Source organism: Mytilus galloprovincialis, chromosome 10 (assembly GCF_965363235.1).
Source record: "Mytilus galloprovincialis chromosome 10, xbMytGall1.hap1.1, whole genome shotgun sequence".
In the NCBI taxonomy this organism is placed as follows: domain Eukaryota; kingdom Metazoa; phylum Mollusca; class Bivalvia; order Mytilida; family Mytilidae; genus Mytilus; species Mytilus galloprovincialis.
The window spans coordinates 27,735,088-27,740,495 of record NC_134847.1 but is presented as its reverse complement, the minus strand read 5'-3'; the positions used below and the strand labels follow the sequence as shown (position 1 = coordinate 27,740,495).

At 32.4% G+C, this 5,408-nt stretch overlaps 1 long non-coding RNA gene across 1 annotated transcript; it reads right to left on the bottom strand.

Annotated features, from left to right (window-relative positions):
• Nucleotides 1–207: 207 nt before the first annotated feature.
• Nucleotides 208–4,454, bottom strand: LOC143047310 (uncharacterized). Its single transcript, XR_012969488.1, has 4 exons — nt 4,300–4,454; nt 2,059–2,155; nt 1,081–1,172; nt 208–779 (listed from the first exon to the last, which is right to left on the bottom strand). It is a non-coding gene; the product is annotated as an uncharacterized LOC143047310 (long non-coding RNA).
• Between the last annotated feature and the right edge of the window lie 954 nt (nt 4,455–5,408).

Genomic DNA, 5,408 nt, shown 5'->3' with positions numbered 1-5,408 from the left:
TCATACCATATCTCATTATTCTGATAATTATAAGCATTCAATGTAATGAATATTTTTCAGAATCATATTAAGGTACACTTGATAGTGCTCTTTCTTCATTCTCTTTGGTTTTAATATTAAAATGCAATTTTTAGGATAAGTGTTTCTAGTTTCAAATTGTATTTTTTTAAGGGGGTTTTATGTCAGAAATAAACAATGAAAACGAAATACAACAAATAGCTACAGCAAATTTATTTTCATGGTATTGTCAGAGGCGGATTTAGAGGGGGGCCAGGAGGCCCAGGCCTCCCCTTTTCTGGAAAAAAATTGTTGATTATATAGGGAATCACTGAAGCATGACTGGCAGTCAGTGCCCAGTGGGCCCCAACTTATGAAAATTTCTGGATCTGCCACTGATTGTGTGATAAAGTGCTTATTAATGTACTGGAAACAAATTGAAATATCTATTTTAAATCACTCAAAAACCATACTAATTGTCTATTTAAAACTTTAAAAAAGTACTTGCACTTCATTCAGCAATGATCTTTGTCATTTGTTTTTTTCAACATTCTACTCCATTAATAACAAAAAAGTCTTTTTAGAAAATCATACAACCAAAATAACAAATGCAATTTATTAAGAAATGAGAGGCATTGTCGACCAAGATGATAATTCTGTGGATGCAGTAATGTATTATCATACAATGTAGAATGGACATCAATTACAACTATTGCACAAGTATTGTAAGCACAGTTGGTCAAATGGTGTCTACTCTTGTTTCTTCATTTCTTCACTAGTATCTGAAAAGCAAAGTAAATTCTGTGGTTATAATCAGACTACACAACATTTTTGGTAATGGATATCATGCAGTGGCTAATTGTTATTACATGTATAATTGTTACAGAAATATTATTTAAGTTAATAAAGTCAATCAATAATCAACTGATAGAAGCCAATTGAGAATTTCACTAACATTTTCATTGGAATTAACCCCACTCCACATTGTAACTTTGGATCTCTAAGTGTCTTCCCTGGTCCCAATATGCATGCATGCATGTTTAAATGGAAAAGCCTTAAAACAATATGTCATGTATGTGTTACCTGTTAGATTAATTTGACCTGTCACCATCATCAGGACTGTTGTTCTTTTTCTTCCGAGATGAAATACATGTTTTTGATGGCAAAGCCTTTTGCTGAAATATAATTTGCCCAAGTTTAATAAAATGCAATTTGTATGAGACCAATGTCTACAAAACTATACATTTGTTTAGAAATTTTACTGAATAAAGTAATTTTGCAAAACTAAGAAACAAGTTCAAGTAGATATGCAAGGTTCAAAAACATTTAGTCTGACTTCATGCATCTGTATTGGAATAAAACCAAAGAAATTATTTTTCTTATTGGTACATGTAATTCATGTCGTCCGGTATTAGGGTACAAAAAAAATATTCTTAAAAAAAACATTGTTACAATATACTCGAGATATATTTCATATGCTAAAAAAAAAGAAGTAAAAAAGTGATAAAACATATATAGTGTATGACATTTAGGTAAGTTCACATATGTCTGAGGAACATGTCAGTAACTGCTAGTAGTCCTTTAATTTATGTATCGTAATTTTGCTTAGTTTGTTTTGTTTCCTATTCTGACATAGGACTAAATATGACTTCTTTAAACTGAGATTTACTGTGCCTATTGTTTTTTGTTTTTCTACAATAGCTAGCTGGATAGGTTGAGATCTTGCAAAACATGTTTAACCCTTACACATTTTTGCGTATGTCCCAAGTCAGGAGCCTCTTGCCTTTGTTAGTCTTGTATGATTTTTAATTTTAGTTCATTTATATATTTCGTAGTATACATGTAGTAGAACATTCATTATCACCTTGACCCCATGTTACCAGGAGTAGTACACATTTTTGTTTAGGTGGCAGCTGAAGCATGCCTCTGTGTGCAGGATTTTCTCAGTGTGTTGTAGAGATATTGGTGGTCTTTGGCTGTTTTCTGCTCTTTTGTCAGGTTGTTGTCTCTTTGATACATTCCCCATTTCCATTCTCAATTTTTTATTAATAATAAAATTACCCAATGACAGTCAGTTATAATTGTGAGGCCTCTTCATTCCTCTATATACATTTGTACTAGGTTTGTATTCTCCAGCCATTCAATACAGATAATTGACCTGGAAAAGATATAATATGTCAGTATTTTACTATTTCAGATGCAACTCAATGCAGATACTTTATACATAGATTACAATGAACATAGATTATAGATAGTTATAATATTCTGTTGGTCATATTTTTTATTTCATTCTCAATACTAATCAGCCTTTTATGGCAATCAACAATTGTTACAACAGTAATCCTGTATTTGTTTAATTGTTAGTTTCAGTAAGTGCATTCTAAATGGCATAATCTATATATATAGCAGGAGGATAAATTGTCTTATTGTAAGAAGAATTTCATATTCTCTTGCACCGTCCCTTGATGATCTTTGCTGGCTGGACACAGAATCTATAATCTTAAAAAATATGCTTTTATTCGTTCATTGTTTAATCATACGTTTTTTGATTGAGTTAAGTCTGCCAATTGATATTTTATCGTATGTTCTTCTTTGTTGTGATGTTATGCTATTGTTTCAGAAAAAAGGGAAGAAGGTTTGGATCCATTAAAACTTTTAATCCCGCTGCAAATGTTTGCACCTGTCCTAAGTCAGGAATCTGATGTACAGTAGTTGTCGTTTGTTTATGTAATATATACGTGTTTCTTGTTTCTCGTTTTGTTTATATAGATTAGACCGTTGGTTTTCCCGTTTGAATGGTTTTACACTAGTAATTTTGGGGCCCTTTATAGCTTGTTGTTCGGTGTGAGCCAAGGCTCCGTGTTGAAGGTTGACTTTAACCTATAATTTTTTACTTTTAAATTGTTATTTGTATGGAGAGTTGTTTCATTGGCACTCACACCACATCTTCCTATATCTTTTTAATATATTTTAAATAATTTAGGAGTTTGACTCATCTGCATTAAGAACAAGAAGGGACTTACCTTTAAGCATCAATTCTTGGTGCTTACTGCAGATTAGTCATATTAAATAGGCACTGGCTACGGTTACATGGAAATGTAACAATAATAAAAATATTATTGTTACATTGGAGACTAAATGCCGGAATGCATGGTTGGGTAAGGACCTGAATAATTACGAATGTAACAATAATTATTGAGGCTACGGTTACATTGCGTTATTGTTACATGAAAATCTACAATGCACGATGGGACTAACCAGAGACATATATATCTCTGGACTAACTAAATAAGAAAAGTGACATTTATTCTATATTTAAAATACATACAGGTATTCCATACAATTTCTTTATTTTTTTATATTACGTCCTCCAAGGATACATGTATACAGAAGTTCACAGTTAGCAAAAATGGTTAGCAAACTTTGCTTTTGGTGTAAAATTTTTCACCCAAAACAAAATTGGTAATAGGAATCTCTTCATCCATTTCCATTCTCAATTTTTTTCAAAATATAATGACAGTAATAAGACTGTAGGTGTGCAGTTAGGTACTTAAAAGTGAACACTTTTCTCAGTCAGAGTTCTCAACAACAAACCATTGAACTATATGTTTTCGCCTTTGGCACTACTAATCTGAAGTAGTATATTTAAGAACATCAAAACCACTAATACATAAAACTATTTAAACACTATTTGTTGAATAGTAATATTTATTATTTATCATTATTACAAGTATTATTTAGCACATATGAAAAAAAATAAGCAACAAAACTATAGAAGATTTATGTTTAATAAATCTAGCATTCATTGCTGTTTTTCATGTAACGTACAATAACGCAATGTAACCGTAGCCTCAATAATTATTGTTACATTCGTAATTAATCAGTTCCATAACCAACTTTGCATTCCGGCAATTAGTCTCCAATGTAACAATAATATTTTTGTTATTGTTACATTTCCATGTAACCGTAGCCAGTGCCTATTAAATATCCTTTATTAAGTATCCTTGTGATTTGCAGTATACCTCAAGACTCAAATGTGTCAGGGCCGTGGTAGTTTTTTTTTTTTATATACAGATTTCAGCTGAGACTACTGTGTTATAGTAGTCTAAGATTTCAGTGATCGATGCATGAGGTAAAATATTTAAAACTACATACCTTAGTATAAATACAAACTGTCAAACATTTTATTTTATGATACTGGTTGTTACATGGATTTTGCAATTTTGCAAACTAATCCTTGGTTGTTATAAAGGTGTACAAAAACAGTAGGTTGTAACAACCAAGGATTAGTTTGCAACTCACATGTCTGGTCAACCACTGCCGCATGTTATCGTCCATATTCCTGAAGTTTTTACCTTCCGGGAACATGTGGTCAAGGTCATTACCAAATTTTAAAACGCCATCTATGAACGAAATCCAAAGACACAAAAATCCAGACGCTGTATTCATAATGCGTCTGGGTGATCGAGACTAATAATTACCTAGCTTTACAAATTTCAGGCATGGTGATTGCTACTTCCTCCGTTTGTTTTTATCTAGTTTTATCGCAGATGAACGATAAGTCTAGAAACATTCCAACTCGTGTGTTTGCATATTTGGACACGCCCTCACATTACAATCATTCGAACCGATTGGATCCAGACTCTACATATGCCCATACTACATCGCAACTTTATAAGCAAATCGCCCCACTCTTGTTTACCGACTCGCCTCACTTTTTGAAAAGTGTAAAATCAAATTGAACAATCAGTCGGACATCTCACTTATTAACATTAACATTAACATTAATTAAGTTTATTGATTTTTTCACATTTGTTCCGTTTCCGTGGTAACGGCAGCCATTTTTATGTTCTTAAGGATGTACTTAGGTGAGGTTAGGTAAAAATTAAGAAATTAAGAAATTAAAATTGATACTTTAAGCTGGTAGAGTATCAATTAAGGATAAAGATAAGCTAAAAATATTGATAGGTCATGGACCTCCTTTTCGAGATATTTGAGACTAAAAATATGGCGGGAAAAGCCTGACTAGGACTTTTACCTTATATTTGCATTGTATTATTTTGGTCTCAAAACAAAAGAAAGAAAATCAAGAATCTTCTAAAATTTTGATAAATGACCTTACATGAGCTATTAAAGAGGGGCGAAAGATACCAAAGGGACAGTCAAACTCATAAATCTAAAACAAACTGACAACGTCATGGCTAAAAACGAAAAAAAGACAAACAAACAACAGCACACACGACACAACATAGAAAACTAAAGAATAAACAACACGAACCCCACAAAAAAAAACTAGGGGTGATCTCAGGTGATCCGGAAGGGTAAGCAGATCCTGCTCCACATGCGGCACCCGTCGTGTTGCTTATGTGATAACAAATCCGTTAAATAGTCTAATTCGGTAGGTCACATTC